The following is a 20,690-nucleotide window of genomic DNA, read 5'->3' on the forward strand; positions in this document are numbered from 1 at the left end:
AAAGAAAGAAAGAAAGAAAGAAAGAAAGAAAGAAAGAAAGAAAGAAAGAAAGAAAGAGAAATGAGGCTGATGGGCAGTCCTGGGAACCAGCCCAAACACTAACCCAATGGTGCAGGCTCCAGCTACTCATCAGAAAACTCACGAAAGAAAGAAAGGAGGCCCTCGGAGACAATAAGGATGGTGGTGGTAGATTGTGAGCCAGACCAGAGATGCCCAGTGAAGATCCCCATTCAATAATCATTATTGAATTTCATTGCTATTTAATAGTGTATCTATCTTGAAATCCATACAGACCCTGGTGTCTGGGATATTGGCAATATTGATATTATCTTTATTAATAAAAACAAAAAGCTAACCTTATATATATATATATATATATATATATATATATATATATACTGTTGATATTCAACTAGTAATATCACAAAAATGTTATATATGTGATTTAGTTATATTAGGCTTTCAATTTTAGAGGATCAAGATGCCTTATTTTAGTGTTTAGTGATTTAAAACCACAAGCTCCTACATTTGCTAAATTTATTTTCAACATTCTGTGGAATACACGATAGAATGTATTTGAGTATGATTACATAGTGGGTTATCATTTTTATGGTTTTAATGATAGCCTGTATAATGATCAGGACCAAAAGAGACATTCAGAGATTTCATCTTATGTACTATGGGAAATTAATGTGCAGAAAGTGAAAAAATCACTGTGCTCAAGGATTGCTTTGAAAAGCTATTCATTATTGGGCATAGCATAACTTTCAAGTAAGAATGGTTGATTGGCTTTAAGATCTTCTATGTAAAAATAAGATATGACATAAATTATTCTTCTTTTCGCTTTCTAATGCACACATTGCTTCTCTTAAGCCCAATGAGAGTTATTTAAGCTGTCACTGTCATCATTAACATTTGACAGGTGTCTACCATGTGAGACAGATATTTATTCCACTGAAGTCCCCATGGTGCTTTCTGGTATGCAGGTGTTTTATTGCAGTATTGAAAATGTTAGACACTCTAACTTGGAAAGTTAATTTATTTAAGAATTCTACAGTGGTTCTTCCAGTATTCAACACTTTGCTCCTTAAACAAGATATCTGAGGAACTCTGCTCTGGTAGTTTCCATTCTGTCATTCTCCCACTGATAGGGACATTAGCAACCAATGCTAAGACCCTCTTGCTAAAATGGTTTTAAAATAGTAAATATAGCAAAATATTATTTTATCTTCTAGGGCTGGACTATGTGTCCTTACTCCTGAGTTTCCACTTTCTTAAACTTATATTATAGCTGTCTAGTACCTTTTACTTTCCAAGTTTTGGACCCATAATTATCAGTTTATTCTGCTCACCAATTCCTACAAGCTAAAGTGATTAAAAATAAAATATGCCATGGATTATGATCTCAAAGTACTTTATATGCAGGGAGAAAAGAGTTAAACACAATTGGCATGTATTCAATATATAGAGTAATTTTTAAAAATAATTTCTATTCAGTAGAAAAGAAAATTTTAACTACTGGCTAGCTAGTTAATAGCCAGTAAAACAAGTAAGACTTCGTATCAAAATGGCTTTCAGCAAAACAGGTGAAAGTGAAAAGTTCCCTAATATGGCACTGCTGGGAGGGTAAGAAGACTTATGGAAATTGTTTGGTTTCTTTCTTTTATTTGAAAGGGTAAAATGTTAAACGAGTGACCTATATAAAATTTGGTAAGTATATTTCAATACCAGAAACAACCATTACAATAGTATACTAAAAGATATAATCAAAAGTCAACAAACAAATTAAAATGGAATTTGAAAAATTGAAATAACTCAAAATGCCTCACTGCCCCAGGTGTCCACAAAGAAAAATAAAAGGATGTTGGCGAGAAATTTTTGATAGAATTAATCATTCAAATGTGATCAAATTATGTCTAAGTATTGGTGCATATACTGAGTGTTCCTGTTATGAGCTGAATGTTCAAGTCCCACTCCCATAAATTCACATGTTGAAGTCTTAACCCCCAATTTTTCTCCAGAAAAACATATACATTTATTTTAAAGAATTGGCTTATGCAATTGTAGGGGTGGAAGTGTCCAAAATTTTCAGGGCAGGCCACAGGGCTAAAAGTGCTGGAAAGAATTGTTGTAGTCTTGAATCTAAAGACAGTCTGAAGGCAGATTTTATTCCTTCTTGGGGGACCTTAATATTTTCTAGTAAGGTCTTCAACTGATAATAGTCATTATGGAGGTTAATTTGCTTTACTAAAAGTCTACTTTTTAAAATGTTAATCATATCTAAAAAAACTAGCTTCACAGCAGCATCTAGACTGGTGCTTTAGCAAACAAATAGGCACAATAGCCTAGCCAAGTTGAAATATAAAATTAACCACTATAGTGAGAAATACTTTTAGATGTTTTTTTTTTAATTTGAATGTTAGATTCTGCAATTTTGGTGTCAGTGTAATTGGGTTTAATTCCATATATAATAATGTATGATTATGGAATGTGACAACATTGAAATGTCTTTGACCAAATCATATATATTGCTCTTGGATTAACGTATAACCTATATTTGATGTTGGGGTTAAATGTAAATGAATAGCACTTGGTTAAAGCTCATGAGCAGATAATATAGACAAAGAGAATATTTGATTTAAAATATTCTCCGTTGCTACCTGTACAAGAAGGTATTTGAACCAGTATCCTTCTGAAAGTTAAGGTATCTTTATCTGACATGTACTCTTCATTGGAAAATTCCATAGTTTCCTACAAATGGCAATACTTGTTACTGTTCATTCATCACTGAAGGAACTGAACACTTAGATAAAAGTTATCAAGGCTGTATAATCAATTCATGATATTTGTGTGCTATTTTCCATAAAGCTGAAGCCAGATTCAATTCCAGAGTTCGCTGTGAAAACAATATTTCAATCAGATGGTTTGGGGAAATATAATCCAAAAATATAAGAAACCACATATTTTTTTTGCCATTTTTAAAAAAAAAATTATTCTATTAATTTATTTTTTATACAGCAGGTTCTTATCAGTTATCTATCTTTTACATATCAGTGTATATCTGTCAATCCAAATCTCCCAATTCATCCCATTACCCTGCACCTGCTGTCCTCCCTTTGTGTCTATATGTTTATTCTCTACATCTGTATCTCTATTTCTGCCTTGTGAACCAGTTCATCTGTACCATTTTTTTAGATTCCACATATATGTGTTAAAATACAATATCTGTTTTTCTCTTTATGACTTACTTCACTTGGTATGACCATAATTCAATTCAGTCTCTAGGTCTATCCACATCTGTACAAATGACCCAATTTCATTCCTTTTGATGGCTGAGTAATGTTCCATTGTATATATGTACCACAGCTTCTTTATCCATTCATCTGTCAATGGACATTTAAGCTACTTTCATGACTTGGCTATTGTAAAAAGTGCTGCAATAAACATTGGGGTACATGTGTCTTTTTGAATTATGGTTTTCTCTGGTATATGCTCAGTAGTGGGATTGCTGGGTCATATGGCCAACTAATCTATTACAAAGGAAGCACGGTTATACAATGGAGAAAAGACAGCCTCTTCAATAAGTGCTACTGGGAAAACTGGACAGCTACATGTAAAAGAATGAAATTAGAACACTCTCTAACACCATACACAAAAATAAACTCAAAATGGATTAAAGACCTAAATGTAAGACCAGACACTATAAAACTCTTAGAGGAAACATAGAAAGAACACTCTTTGACATAAATCACAGCAAGATCTTTTATGACCCACCTCCTAGAGTAATGGAAATAAAAACTAAAATAAACAAATGGGACCTAAGGAAACTTAAAATTTTTGCACAGCAAAGGGAACTATAAACAAGATGGAAAGACAATCCTCAGAATGGGAGAAAATATTTGCAAATGAATCAACCGACAAAGGATTAATCTCCAAAATATATAAACAGCCCATGCAGCTCAACATTAAAAAAACAACCCAATCCAAAAATGGGCAGAAGACCTAAACGGACATTTCTCCAAAGAAGACATACAGATGTCCAAGAAGCACATGAAAAGCTGCTCAACATCACTAATTATTAGAGAAATGCAAATCAAAACTACAATGAGGTATCACCTCACACCAGTTAGAATGGGCATCATCAGAAAATCTACAAACAACAAATGCTGAGCAGGGTGTGGAGAAAAGGGAACCCTCTTGCACTGTTGGTGGGAATGTAAATTGATACAGCCACTATGGAGAACAGTATGGAGGTTCCTTAAAAAACTAAAAAGAAAAAAAAAAAAACTAAAAACATTTTTAATGAAATGTATGAGACATATCATTATAGCTATTATCTTTTTACACTCTAGACTTTAATGTCTATACATTGAGATCCTGTAAGAAAGGTCATGAAAACATGAAAGCACAAATCCTGGGAGTTCTAGAGTATTGAAAGCCAATCTTTTAGTTTTTTTTTTATTCTCTCTCATTTCTAAATTGCTTTTCCTGTTTTCTGTTTCCAATTATATTTGTGGAAACAATGTCCTTGTATACTGTTTGCTCAGTGGATATTTATCACTGTGTACAATAACTTGAGAATTATTGTATTGTTAAATGGCTGTTCTGTAGTTTTGCTTTTAATTGAGTTGCAGACATTAAGCCTATGAAAGCAATAATACTTCCATTACATTCCATAAATGTGTTCTAAATGAGAAAAGTGAAAACTTGGTATACAAATTTGAAAATGAAAAATAAGATTATTTGTAAGAGATAAATATGTGTATGCATATACATACACACGTGTGTGTGTGTGTGTATATGCATACACATATATTTAAATAACTACAATTTTGGCATTTTACACTGTGATGGCTCTTAAAATTTATGTGACAATTAAGAGTTCTTAGAGGCTAGATTAGAACTGCCTTTATATATATATTTTATTCTTGCTAATGTTATGAAGAATCATCAATAGTAAGGTCTATTATATACATTTTTGTAAAGCTTATAATTTGCTTCCTGACCTTATCCTTCAATGTTTTAAATACATGAAAAAAAATTGGGTTGCAACTCTTATTCTAGCTTCTGATGTAGCAGTTGCTTATGAACAGACTGTCCAAGTTTGCACTAGTTCCTATTACAAGGTTTCACTTAGACCTACCTAGGCCTTTTGCCTTTATTTCCTACCAAGGGACTTTTTTTTTTTTTTCAATTTTATTTTATTTATTTTTTATACAGCAGGTTATTATTAATTATCTATTTTATACATATCAGTGTATAAATGTCAACCCCAATCTCCCAACCCATCCCACCACTACAACACCCACATGTCACTTTCCCCCTTGGTGTCCATATGTTTGCTCTCTACAACTGTGCCTCTATTTCTACCTTGCAAAACCAGTTCATCTGTACCATTTTTCTAGATTCCATATATACATATTAATATACAATATTTGTTTTTCTCTTTCTGACATACTTCACTTAGTATGACAGTCTCTAGGTCCATCCACGTTTCTACTAATGACCCCATTTCATTCCTTTTTATGACTGAGTAATATTCCATTGTATATATGTACCACAGCTTCTTTATCCATTCATCTGTCAATGGGCATTTAGGTGGCTTCCATGACCTGGCTATTGTAAATAGTGCTGCAATGAACATTGGGCTGCATGTGTATTTCTGAATTATAGTTTTCTCTGGGTATAGGCCTAGTAGTGAGATTGCTGGGTTATATGGTAATTTTATTTTTTAAAGGAACCTCCATACTGTTCTCCATAGTGGCTGTATCAGTTTACATTCTCACCAACAGTGCAAGAGGGTTGCCTTTTCTCCACATCCTCCCCAGCATTTGTTGTTTGTAGATTTTCTGATGATGCCCATTCTAACTGGTGTGAGGTGATACCTCATTGTAGTTTTGATTTGCATTTCTCTAATAATTAGTGATGTTGAGCAGCTTTTCATGTGCTTTGTGGCCATCTGTATATCTTCTTTGGAGACATATGTCTTCTCATTTAGGTCTTCTGCCCATTTTGGGATTGGGTTGTTTGATTTTTTAATGTTGAGCTGCATGAGCTCTTTATATATTTTGGAGATTAATCCTTTGTCGGTTGATTCATTTGCAAATATTTTCTCCCATTCTGAGGATTGTCTTTCCATCTTGTTTATAGTTCCCTTTGCTGTGCAAAAATTTTAAGTTTCCTTAGGTCCCATTTGTTTATTTTACTTTTTATTTCCATTACTCTAGGAGGTGGGTCATAAAAGATCTTGCTGTGATTTATGTCAAAGAGTGTTCTTTCTATGTTTCCTCTAAGAGTTTTATAGTGTCTGGTCTTACATTTAGGTCTTTAATCCATTTTGAGTTTATTTTTGTGTATAGTGTTAGAGAGTGTTCTAATTTCATTCTTTTACATGTAGCTGTCCAGTTTTCCTAGCACCACTTTTTGAAGAGGCTGTCTTTTCTCCACTGTATATCTGTGCCTCCTTTGTCATAGATTAGTTGACCATCGGTGCATTGGTTTATCTCTGGGTTGTCTATCCTGTTCCATTGATCTATATTTCTGTTTTTGTGCCAGTACCATATTGTCTTGATTACTGTAGCTTTGTAGTATAGTCTGACGTCAGGGAGTCTAATTCCTCCAGCTCCTTTTTTTCCCTTAAGATTGCTTTGGATATTCAGGGTCTTTTGTGTCTCCATACAAATTTTAAGATTTTTTTTGTTCTAGTTCTGTAAAAAATTCCTTTGGTAATTTGATAGGGATTGCATTGAATCTGTAGATTGCCTTGGGTAGTATAGTCATTTTCACAATATTTATTCTTCCAACCAAAGAACATGATATATCTTTCCATCTGTTTGTGTCATCTTTGATTTCTTTCAGCAGTGTCTTATAGTTTTCTGAGTACAGGTTTTTACCTCCTTAGGTAGGTTTATTCCTAGGTATTTTATTCTTTTTGAGGCACTGGTGAATGTAGTTATTCCTTAATTTCTCTTTTTGATATTTTATTGTTAGTATATAGGAATGCATGAGATTTCTGTGTCTTAACTTTGTATCCTGCTACTTTACCAAATTCTTGATTAGCTCTAGTATTTTTCTGGTGGCATCTTTAGGCTTCTCTCTATATAGTATCATGCCATCTGCAAACAGTGAAAGTTTTACTTCTTCTTTTCCAATTTGTATTCCTTTTATTTCTTTTTCCTCTCTGATTGTTGTGGCTAAGACTTCCAAAACTATGATGAATAATAGTGGTGAGAGTGGACATCCTTGTCTTCTTCCTGATCTTTGAGGAAATGCTTTCCATTTTTCACCATTGAGAATGATATTTGCTGTGTTTGTCATATATGGCCTTTATTATGTTGAGATAGGTTCTCTCTACTCCCACTTTCTGGAGAGTTTTTATCCTAAATATGTGTGCATATTTTATTCTCAATTTGTTAATATGTTTGTATCACTTTGATTGATTTGCATATATTGTATAATCCCTGCATCCCAGGGTAAATCCCACTTGATCATGGTGTATGATCCTTTTAATGTGCTTTTGGTTTCTGTTTGCTAGTATTTTGTTGAGGATTTCTGCATCTATATTCATCAGTGATATTGATCTGTACTTTTCTTTTTTTTAGTGTCTCTGTCTGGTTTTGGTATCAGGGTGGTGGTGGCCTCTTAGAATGAGTTTGGGAGTGTACCTTCATCTGCAATTTTTTGGAAGAGTTTGAGGAGGATGGCTGTTAGCGCTTCTCTAAATGTTAGATAGAATTCACGTGTGAAGCCATCTGGTCCTGGACTTTTGTTTGTTGGAAAATTTTGACTCACAGTTTCAATTTCATTATTTGTGATTGGTCTGTCCATATTTTCTATATCTTCCTGGTTCAGTCTTGGAAGGTTATACCTTTCTAAGAATTTATCCATTTCTTCCAGGTTGTCCAATTTATTGGCATAGAGTTTCTTGCAGTAGTCTCTTAGGATGCTTTGTATTTCTACTGTGTCCATTGTAACTTCTCCTTTTTCATTTCTAGTTTTATTGATTTGAGTCCTCTCCCTTTTTTTTTTTTTTTTTTTGAGTTTGGCTAAAGGTTTATCAATCTTGTTTATCTTCTCAAAGAACCAGCTTTGAGTTTTATTGATCTTTACTACTCTTTTATTTGTTTCTATTTCATTTATTTCTGTTCTGATCTTTATGATTTCTTTCCTTCTACTAACTTTGGGTTTTGTTTGTTCTCTTTCTCTAGTTCCTTTAGGTGTAAGGTTACATTGCTTCTTTGAGCTTTTTCTTATTTCTTGAGGTAGGATTGTATTGCTATAAACTTCTGTCTTAGAAATGCTTTTGCTGCATCCCATAGGTTTTGGATTGTCGTGTTTTCATTGCCTTTTGTCTCTAGGTATTTTTTGATTTCGTCTTTGATTTCTTCAGTGATCTCTTGGTTATTTAGTATGGTATTGTTTAGCTTCCATGTTTTTTTGCTTTTTACAATTTGCCCTGTAATTTGTTTCTAAACTCATAGTGTTGTGGTCAGAAAAGATGCTTGATATGATTTCAATTTTCTTAAATTTACTGAGGCTTGATTTGTGACCCAAGATGTGATCTATCCTGGAGAATGCTCCATGTGCTCTTCAGAAAAAAATGTAATCTGCTGGTTTTGGATGGAATGCCCTATAAATATCAATTAAATCTGTCTGTTCTATTGTGTCATTTAAAGCTTGTGTTTCCTTATTAATTTTCAGTCTGGATGATCTGTCCATTGGTGTAAGTGAGGTGTTAAAGTACCCTACTATAATTGTGGTACTGTCAATTTCCTCTTTTATAACTGTTAATATGTGCATAATGTATTGAAGTGTCCTATGTTGTGTGTGTATATATATATATATATATATATATATATATATATATATATATATTTGCTATATCTTCTTCTTGGATTGATCCCTTGATCATTATGTAGTGTCCTTCTTGTTTCTTATAACATTCTTTATTTTAAAGTCTATTTTATCTGATATGAGTATTGCTACTCCAGCTTTCTTTTGCTTTCCATTTTTATGGAATATCTTTTTCCATTCCCTCACTTTCAGTCTGTATGTGTCCCTAGGTCTGAAATGGGTCTCTTGTAGACAGCATATCTATGTTTTTTTTTTTTTGTATCCATTCAGCAAGCCTGTTTCCTTTGGTTGGACCATTTAATCCATTCACATTTAAACTCATTATTGATATGTATGTTCCTGTTACCATATTCTTAATTATTTGTGGTTTGTTTTTGTAGGTTCTTTTTTTCTCTTCTGTTTCCCACTTGGAGAAGTTCCTTTAGCATTTGTTGTAAAGCTGGTTTGGTGGTGCTGAATTCTCTTAGATTTTGCTTGTCTGTAACACTTTTGATGTCCCTATCGAATCTGAATGAGATTCTTGCCAGGTAGAGTAATCTTGGTTGTAGGTTCTTCCCTTTCATCACTTTAATTATATTGTGCCACTCCCTTCTAGCTTGTAGAGTTTCTGCTGAGAGCTGTTAACCTTATGGGAATTCACTTATATATTATTTGTCATTTTTCCCTTGTTGCTTTCAATATTTTTTCTGTGTTTTTAATTTTCTTTAATTTGATTACTTTGTGTCTCAGCATGTTTCTTCTTGGGTTTATCCTGCTTGGGACTCTCTGCACTTCCTGGAGTTGGGTGGCTATTTCCTTTCCCATGTTTGGGAAGTTTTCAACTATAATCTCTACAAATATTTTCTCAGGTCCTTTCTCTCTCTCTTCTCCTTTTGGGACCCCTATAATGCAAATGTTGGCGTGTTTAATATTGTCCCAGTGATCTCTTAGGCTGTCTTCATTTCTTTTCATTATTTTTTCTTTATTCTGTACTGTGGAGGTGAATTCCACCATTCTGTCTTCCAGGTCACTATCCATTCTTCTGCCTCAGTTATTCTGCTATTGATTCCTTCTAGTGTAGTTTTCATTTCAGTTATTGTATTGTTCATCTCTGTTTGTTTGTTCTTTAATTCTTGTAGGTGTTTGTTCTATAATTCTTCTAGGTCTTTGTTAAACATTTCCTGCATCTTCTTCATCTTTGCCTTCATTCTTTGTCTGAGGTCCTTGATCATCCTCATCATAATTATTCTGAATTCTTTTTCTGGAAGGTTGCTTATCTCCACTTCATTTAGTTGTTTTTTCTGGGGTTTTATCTTGTTCCCTCATCTGGTAAATAGTCCTCTGCCTTTTCATTTTGTCTGTCTTTCTGTGAATTTGTTTTTTGTTCCACAGGCTGCAGGATTGTAGTTTTCCTTGCTTATGCCCTCTGGTGGATGAGGCTATCTAAGAGGCTTGTGCAAGCTTTCTTATGGGAGGGACTGGTGGTGGGTAAAGCTGGGTGTTGCTCTGGTTGGCAGAGCTCAGTAAAACTTTAATCTGCTCATTTGCTGATGGGTGGGGCTGTGTTCCATCCTTCTTGGTTGTTTGGTCTGAGATGACCCTGCACTGGAGCTTACCCAATTCTTTGAGGGGGCTAATGGTAGACACTGGAAGAGCTCATGCCAAGGAGTACTTCCCAGAACTTCTGCTACTAGTGTGCTTGTCCCCGCAGTGAGCCACAACCACCCCCCGCCTCTGCAGGTGACCCTCCAACACTAGCAGGTAGGTCTGGTTCAGGCTCCTATGGGGTCACTGTTTCCCTCTCCTGGGTCCTGATGTGCACACTACTTTGTGTGTGTCCTCCAAGAGTGGAGTCTCTATTTCCTTCAGTCCTGTCAAAGTCCTGCAATCAAATACTGCTATCTTTCAAAGTCTGATTCTCTAGGAATTGCTCCTCCTGTTGCTGGACCCCCAGGTTGGGAAGCCTGACTTGTGGTTCAGAACCTTCACTCTAATCGGTGGACTTCTGTGGTATAAGTGTTCTCCAGTTTGTGAGTCATCCACTCAGTGGTCCTGGGATTTGATTTTATTGTGATTGCACTCCTCCTACCATCTCATTGAAGCTTTTCCTTTGTCTTTGGATATGGAGTGTCTTTTCTGGTGAGTTCCAGTGTTTCCCTGTTGATGATTGCTCAGCAATTAGTTGTGATTCTACTGCTCTTGCAAGAGGGAGTGAGCTCATGTCCTTCTACTCTGCCATCTTGAACCCATCTCCTCCATCCCAAGATACTTTTCTAACCTAAGAAATTGACATTGACATCCTTGTTAGAAACCAACCTAACATTCAAACATGTGAACCCAGACATGAAAGTAATTAACCCTCATGGAGCCATCATTGACCTCTTAGGAATAGATGTTGGGTGGATAAATCTTCCCCCTTCAATGCTGCAGGTAGCCAGTTCTAAGAGGCATTCCATAAGGCTCTTCAAGAGGTCACAGGTAAGATCTAATACTAGTCAACCTTTGCAGTGACCAATTCAGTAACTCATCCTAAGGTAGGAGATAGATGGGTCCCAGGCTGAACAGCTGGAGTTTGTCCCCTGTGGACAGAAACTCCAAGATGAAGAGGAGGAGGAGCTAAGCTCTGCCCAGATAAGAGACCACACATTTCTCATTCTCGAGGTCAAGGAGAGCTTTCCGACTACACATGCACAGAAAGGCTCCTTGGAGCTCAAAAGGGGAAGGGGTGCCACCCCATAGTAAGTGACGTCAACTACCCATAGGCCCATTTGTTGGAATCCATCTTGGCTAAGAGATGCACATGCATACATGAGAGGACCCTGAGACAAACCAAATACAAACTCAGAACCAGGCAAAGCAAGATGATTGGCCAAAGGAAACCCTGAAGAAATGGCCCATATAAATGATTCAAAGTACTATGAGGGCACGACTCTCTCTCTGAGTCCACCCATGTGTCTATCCACAGGTACCCTTTCTCCTTCTAATAAACACTTTATTGTTTCACTTATTTCCCATCTCTATGTGGAATTTCATTTCTACACAGCTGACGGGCCAGGGCCTCATCAGCAGCCACTTGTTCCTGGTGGTCTAGTAGCTAGCATTTAGCACTTTCACTGCCATGGCCTGACTTCAATCTCTGGCTGGGAACTGAAAACCTGCCTCAAGCTGCTGCAGGCCAAGGTCAGCCAAGATCAATACTTGTAATGTTTTTCTCTTATTCCCTGTCCCTCAATCCTGTTTTTCGTGATGACTTTCCAAATATACTTCCTGTACTACAAACCTTTGTTTTTGGCCTTTTTTTTTTGACCAAAACTATACCTGCCTTCAAATACTTTAGCAGATACCATATATTAAATATTTTTCAGAAAATTCATGGGACACATTTAGCGTAATGGGAATTCTAAGAAGTCCAACAGTTAATAAATACGTTAATTTTTAATTTACTTTGTTTAAACTTGAATTTTCCTACCTTTTTTTAATCACAAAGCCTTCTTTTCCTTGACATAATATCTTTTGACATCCTAACACTAAAAACATGTTAATGACCAGGAAACTGACCATGTAGTTCTCTTATCATTCCATCCTATTATTGTTCACTGAGCCATGAGAAGTTTCCTTCACTATCTTAACTTTTATTATATTATTGAGAACCATGATTTTTGCTGTGGATTAAGCAAATCCACTCATATATCCTATATGTCTTTAAGGACATTATTTGAAGGCATTCATAATTTTACCTTTAGTTGCAAACACCAGCTTCAAAACCTGGGAGAAGATTATAAGAATTAAAATTAAGTTAAAAAAAAGGAAAAAAAAGGGAAATAGTTGAATGATTATTATATGTAAGGTCAATTGGAGAAATTAAAAAAAGAAAAAAAAATTAAGACCATTTCTTTCCCCAAGAAATCACAAATATTAAACAAACTGTCAAATTTATGTTCATTAGTATTAGATGTTAATAATCATGTTTCCTTTTCTCCAGACAGCTTAGCCTTTCATGCTCCTTTGGAATTATGTGATTTGGTTTGTCAATGAAATATGAGTATCACTGATATACCTTATTTTTCTCCATACTTGATAATTGTGGAGCACAAGTTGATATGAAGGAGTCATATGACTGAAGCAGCCTACATCAAACAAACAAACAAAAAAGCTTTTGTTAAGTCATTAAAATCCTAATGCTAGTTATTGCAGCTTGACCTAGCCTATCTTGATCTATGGAATAATTTGAAAGAATGATAGAATAAATGCAACCAGATTGAACCTGAGGTAACTTCTAAATAAATTATTAATACCTTCTCATGAAAATATTCTTTGAGTGTTAATTATGAGACAGGTCCTCTTGTGAGCACTGAAGCTTGATTGGAGATCAAAACAATGTTTCTGTTCTCATGCAGTTTATTCCTTAGAGGAACACAGACAATAAACTAATAAATATACAACCACCAAACAAGGTGGTTTTAAATTACTTTTGATTATTAAGAAAAATAGCAGCAGAGACTATTATGGAAATGCTGGGGTTCCAGAAGCAGGGAACTTCAGTTACTCCTGGAAGGCCTCCTGGAGAAGAAGGTGTGATCTGAATGATAAGAAGTGATATTCTCCTCTGAAAGAAACGAGGACTCCTAGGAGAAATGGCTAATTCTAGGGCTGGAGCAAGGGAAATACAAGATGAGTTTGGAGCCTCATGTAGTACCTCAAAATAAGGAAGTGCTCAAAAAATTTTTTAAAGGATGAAGACATTCAAAGAGTTACTGGAGACAGTCTGAAAGAGTTCCCAAGCTTAAAAAATTTGAGCAACAAATAAATAATGTAGTACTGGATTATAACTTAAGGTATAAGTTACTTATTGAATCCATAATGGTGTAAAAAAATGATTGAATAAATAGAGAAGGGAAATATTTTCCTTACAGAAGAATTCTACATGATAGAGAGATAGTGTTATGGTCTGAATTGTGTCTCTCCATAATTCATATGTTGAAATCCTAGCTTTCAGCATCTCAGAATGTGACTGTATTTAGAAATAAGGCCTTAAAGTGGTGATTAATGTAGGGGAGGATAAAAAAAATCTCTTCCTCTCTCCTCTTAAAACCAATGCCTGTGGCTAGCAAATCAAACTGATAAAAGATTAACAAAAGAAAAACAATATTATCTATACAGATTCTCATGGGAGTATGCAAAGTAAAACATAACTCAAGGAGGCAGCCAGCTTATATAATATTTTAGTGTAAACAAGGGGAAATGGAATTTTGGGCTTCTGGGTTGAGAAGGCAAATTATGAGAGGGTGAGGGAAGGAAATCTATGGTATATAAAGGTTGTCTTGAAATTTAGATTAGAGTCTCTTAGATGACATGAGGTGTACCTGGACTAGCCCGTTTTCCTGGTATAGAGATATCTTTACAAATAGAAATTTTCCTTATAAATGTAAATTTATTTTATAAAAGGAGACATTTATAATTTATTTTTAAGTAGTTGGGGAGAGGTAAATAACTTTTGCTGTGTCTGCCGGTGCTCAAATGGTTTTATCTCCACATAATTCATGTGCCAAGGATGCATATTTTGGGGTGGGATATTCAAATACATTTCATTAAATTAAAATGAGACCTTTAGGGTGGCTCTTAATTCAATCTGACTTTATTAAAAAAAAAAGAGAGAGATTAAGATACACAGAGAGAGATATCAGGGGCACAGGGACACAGAAGAACAACCATGTAAAGAGGCAACAAGAAGGTGGCTATCTGCAGGCCAAGGCGAGAGACAGCCTCAGGGGAAACCAACCCTGCCAGCACCAGCACCTTGACCTCGGAATTCCAGCCTCCAGAACTGTGAGAAAATACATTTCTGTTGTTTAAGCCACCCAGTCTGTCGTACTTTGTTAGGGCAACCTTAGAAAATGAACACATATATATATATATATATATATATATATATATATATATATATATATATACATAATTTTATCTATATCAGTATCTATCTATCTATATCTAATCTAAAAAGAGACAGAGGGACAGAGAGAAACAGAGAAAGAAAAATGATCCACCTCCCTTAGGCAGAATTTAATCTTCCACCCTGAATATGGGGGGAAATTAATAGCTTGGTGCCACAAAAGAGAATATCAAAAGGAAAAAGGAAATAATAACTTTACCATGGAGAAACCTGACAAACACTACCTTAACCAAGTGATCTAGTTTGACAGCACTGATAGTGTTGTGTTGCTGACACATATCTACTGATCGAGGTAATGAAAAGGACACTCCATCTCTATTCTTTCCCCAAACCCCCTAACTCCTGTCTAATAATGAGAAAAACATCAGACAAATCCAGTGAAGGACAACATACCTGAACAGAACTCAAAACCACCAAGGTCATCAAAAGAAGAAAACCTATGAAATCATCATAGACCAGAGGAAGCTAAGGAGACATGATGAATAAATGCAATGTGGTGTCCTCAATAGAATTCTGGAACAGAAAAGGGAAAATAATGGAAAAACTGGTGAAATCTAAGCACATTGAAAAGTTTAGTTTATAATAATGTATCACTGTTGGTTTCTTAGTTGTGACAGTGTAACATGGTTACATACAAAGCTATATGCAATGACACAGTCTAGTCAAATTCTGATGTCCTCCAGATAGAATCGTAATTAATTATGGCTAGGTTTGAGCTGGCGATAATTTATAGAAAATTGTATTATTTGCTGATGACCAAATGATCAATATCTTTCTAGTTCAGATCTCTTTTCTGGAACAAGAATCTTGTATGAGAAAAGTAGGTATTTTACTTCTATATTTGCTGAAATACTCTACTGCAAAGAATTCTGTATTCAGGAACATCTGGTGCAAGAGGACATCTTGGTTCAAGATTTCTCAGCCTTCATCACATTTTGTTACTTTAATAAAATGAAGTATATTCCTTTGTCTTCCTCTCAATATTCTGCCTAATCCAAAAATGGCCCTCTAGCACTTCACTGGCTGAATAGAAATACCATCATTTTATTCAGAATGAACATAGGCCAATGGTTGTACCTCTCGTTACATATGATCTTTGGAATGACTGGTGAGATCCTAAGAGGTAATATATCTTTATCATAACTAGTCTGAAGATACTGTTTCATGTCCTTGGTCCAATAATTCTAATAGATATATCACTATTTCCCACTCATTCAAACTCAAGCATGAATCTCATCTGAACCCCTTCTTATCCAATGACCCATACACTTGATTCTTCACTTCTAAATATTCCTTCTTGTATTTATTGAAATAAGTAATTTATTTTCTTATTCAGTTCCTCATTTCTCATTTTCCAGTATGTTTTTATTGAAGTGATGTATGGATGTGTGCACGTGTATATGTTTGTCAAAAGGGTTAAATTTAAATAAATAAATGTTGGAGATCATACGGAGATCGTACAGACTCTATGATCTAACATATTAATATAAAATTTGAAGCTTTCTCTGCTCCTGTGCTCAGAACAGTATGAACGTTCACCTACTGTGACAAGATTCTAATTACCTGTTTGACATTCCCAATGTTTTAACACTGGGCTACTCTTTTTTTTTTTGCGGTACGCGGGCCTCTTGTGGCCTCTCCCATTGCGGAGCACAGGCTCCGGACGCGCAGGCTCAGCGGCCATGGCTCACGGGCCCAGCCGCTCCGCGGCATGTGGGATCTTCCCGGACCGGGGCACGAACGATGCCCTTTGCATCGGCAGGCGGACTCTCAACCACTGTGCCACCAGGGAAGCCCTAACACTGGGCTACTCTTGTAAGGCATTTCAACAAATAGAAGTATCTACACATATGGCTCAGAACTCCTACTTTTATAAATGGAAGAATAGAATTAATTTTCTTTCCTGCTTAAAAATTTACTCCTTCCATGAAATCTACACAGGTATCTTTTATTTAGTCCCTGGAGGATATCTATCACCTCTCCCTGCCCATCAAGGAATCTGAGATCACTGACTTTTTCCTGAAAGTGTTCCTGAAGGAGGAGATTCTGAAGAGTATACCTGTGCAAAAGCAGATCTACACTGGCCAGCAGACCAGGTTCAAGGCATTTATCACCATTGGGAATTACAACAACATGTTATTCTGGGTGTTAAGTGCTCCAAAGAGGGAGCCATTGCAATTTATGGGGCCATTATTCCAGCCAAGGTCGCCATACTCTCTGTGCAACAAGATAGTGGGGGGATGAGATTGGCAAGCCCTGCACCGACCCTTTCAAAGTAACCAACTGCTGTGGCTCTGTGCTGGTATACCTCTTCCCTACCCCCAGAGGAACTGGCATAGTCTCAGCCCCTGTGCCCAAGAAGTTGCAGTTGATGGCTAGTATCAATGACTGCTACATCTCAGCCAGGGGCTGCAGTATCACCATGGATAACTTCACCAAATCCACCTTCCACGCCATCTCCAAGACCTACAACTATCTCATCCCATCCTCTGGAAAGAGACTGTGTTCACTAAGCCTCCCTATCAGGAATTCACTGACCATCTTGTAAAGACCCACACCACAGTTTCCACATAGAGGACCTAGGCTCCAGCTGTGGCCACCTGTAATAACCTATATGGGAAAAGAATCTGAAAAAGAATGGATATATGTATATGTATAACTGAAACACTTTCCTGTACACCTGAAACAAATACAACATTATAAATCAACACTATTCCAATATAAAATAAAAATTAAAAAATAATCATGCCATAAACAAAATATTAAAATGTAAAAATAAAATGAGTGTGGTCTTTTGCTCACTTTAGGCATTATATTTAAACAGGAGTATGATTCAAATTAACAAAAATCTAAGATAAATTGTCTATAAACAACACCAAAGAATGTTTGGCAAACTAGTAGGTTTAGGCTATTAGGGAGAGAAATTAAAAATTTAAATCGTAGTGAGCAGAACCTAATTTAATGTAAGACAATATTCAAAATTGGCTTTCTGAGCCCTTAGGGCTGTAACTCAAATTTGTTTTGGCATTTCCAACACTGTGTAACCATATTTTTCATATGTTTAGGCAGTGAAACTTGGCAAATAATTGATAGTAGGTACGATTGATTTTAAGGAACCGTATGGCAACATACCAATAATTTTAGTCCCAATAAACAGAATTTAAATAAGAGTTAATGGACTTTCTCCTCTGTGGATATTAATCCCTTTCAAATCAGTTAATTTTAGGGAAGTCTTTAATATCTTTGTTAATCTTCTGGACATTATTTATAGCATTTTCTATATGATAAGAATTTTGATGACAATATAAAACTCAGAAGCATTAGAAATCTTTTCACTATAAACTACTAATGTTGGCTTCCAAAATAACAGGAATTGTACTTTTCTACATATTCCCTTGCTTATAGAAGATTTCAATCACACAGAAATCATCTAGCAAACTACAATTTTGATGTGTTTATAAAATCTTTATTCTTCCCTCACCCCCACCACTGTTATCACATATGATACACGTTTGCAGAGAAATTAGGATGCACCATTCCTAATTTATGTAGAGAGTGAATTTTCAGATTAACTCTGGCATGTACTCTGCATCCATTTGCAAAGTGATGTTTTTAATTACTCAGTTGAGGCAGGGAGCAAGAAGAATAGAATCTAAATAGTTTTCTAGTGTTCTAACTTAAGCCTTAAAAAATTGCCTATTTAATTTGAGCTACTATAAACCCTAAAAAAATTCAAGCATGTTCAATATAAATATGGGGATACAAAACTCTCCTCTGAGTACTTGTACTACCGCAATAAATTCTGAATTATTGACCATAATGAAAATACCATCTGATGGATTAAGACCTAAAATGTCTTAATATTCACTCTATAGATTAAATTAATTTAAAACTTCTCCTTGGTTTATAGGTTTATAGCCACATTGTAATATTCTTAAAGGATTATAGGTCAACTAAAATGTTGAAGTTTCTAAAGTATATTCCATGAAAACATTTTTTAAACAGTATTTATATACATGAATAAGCCTTTGTTGGGAGGAATTTGTTTTCATTGCCTTTTCTGTAAAATTATTAAATGTCCTTATTTGAGTTTGAGATAGATTCTCTCTTAAAAACTCAAATACCCATTTAACTAAAATGTATATTTTAATAACTGATATTTCTGATGAACAAGACTGGATTTACAACCATAGACTGTAATCAAAGCCTTGAGAACTCAAACTGAATACTTTTATTCTTACACTGATGAAAAAATCCAATAATATCTTTATCTAATTAAGTATTTACCATGATGATACCTTTCCCATGAGCAAGATGCAATACTTGTTTCAATGGTAGTGCAGTCCAAATTCTTAAAGTGATAAAGTGATTTTCAATATAGCCCATATTCTTGAGATTGAAATATTTTGGTCAAATTCATTTTACCCAGGGGGTCAGGTCTAGTACATTGTGATTTGTGAGTGTCCTAAATGGAAGGACAGACATGCTCAGTTGAGCAACATTACAATTAATTTTTTCTACAAAAGATATTCCAGGGATGAAAAGAAACTTGCATCCTAAAAACTTATAATTATTCTACTACTTTTGTTTACCCACTCATTATGATATAATCACAGCATGGGACAGTCTGGACTATAGACTATATCGAATAGACTTTGCACTTTTACAAAGTATCATTTTCCTTAAGCAAAATATTTTAAAGATGTTCTTAACTCAGAAGCTTGTTCATATTTCCTATTAATTAATTCCATTGATATAAATATACATAGCTTCTGCTTTTGAAAATAATTTAATTTACAGATATAACTTTTTATTTTTCTGTTTATTTTTATCTTTTTATTTATTTATTTTTTTCAGTACGCGGGCCTCTCACTGTTGTGGCCTCTCCCGTTGCAGAGCACAGGCTCTGGACGCGCAGGCTCAGTGGCCATGGCTCATGGGCCCAGCCGCTCCGCGGCCTGTGGGATCTTCCCGGACCGGGACACGAGACCGCGTCCCCTGCATCGGCAGCATCGCTGGACGGACTCTCAACCACTGCGCCACCAAAGAAACCCTATTTTTATCTTTTTAGTTGTCAGAGTTGGAGAAAATTTTTTCTGTATATTAGCTTCCAGTTTCAAATGGAACATTTGCACAACTAAATGTAGTTTCTGTATTTCTATATAATTCATAACCATTAATTTTATGGTAGTCATAATAAGAGCAACAATGGAGACAACAGGTATTGTATAAGGTTTTTACCATGTGGCAGCTGGTGGGTCACATGCTTTGCATCTTTCTCTTTTAATTCCTATACACTCCTATGAGTAAATTCTTGTTATTCCCATTTTACAGATGAAGGAATTGAAATTCAGTTCAGCTGAACAAGGTTGCAAACCAATAAGTGATGGAGCTAAAATTTGAACCAATGTTTAAACTGCCAAAACTTATGTTCTCAAGCTCTACTGCCTTCCTGATAGAAATCGTTATGGAAGCCATAGCTAGTAAGTATGATGAAATAAAATACATTATAGAATATGGTAGATACAAGTAGAAAACAGAAGGAAGAACTCCAGGCAGGTTGGTAAAATGGAGTTGGGTTCACTACCAGGGAAGGAAGCCAACACTTATTAGCATCCTGTTACAATACAGATGATGGGGAGCCATTTCTAGTAATGCTGATTTGCTGGTTCAGTACTTTCCTAGTGAATTAACTTGAAATAATTTCCTACAGAGTCTCAAAAGAACCAATACACAATTGCTTCTCACAAAAGTGTAGAGGTAAAACCCACACAATTTTAAATATTAAAGAAAATGATATACCTAACAATTGTGTATTAAAAAACTGTTTAGAAAAATAATAGTACAGTGAATACCTTTTATTTTTGATCTAAGTGCCATATATTAAATCATTACTCAGCTCACTTTA

At 35.3% G+C, this 20,690-nt stretch overlaps 1 pseudogene; it reads left to right on the top strand.

Moving 5' to 3' along the window:
- The window catches only part of LOC114890224, a 43,286-nt pseudogene extending 23,141 nt beyond the window's left edge, over positions 1–20,145 (top strand).
- Positions 20,146–20,690: the final 545 nt, after the last annotated feature.

The sequence above is a fragment of the Monodon monoceros genome, unplaced genomic scaffold (assembly GCF_005190385.1).
Source record: "Monodon monoceros isolate NGI ecotype Baffin Bay Population unplaced genomic scaffold, NGI_Narwhal_1 Super_Scaffold_11, whole genome shotgun sequence".
NCBI classification, from domain to species: domain Eukaryota; kingdom Metazoa; phylum Chordata; class Mammalia; order Artiodactyla; family Monodontidae; genus Monodon; species Monodon monoceros.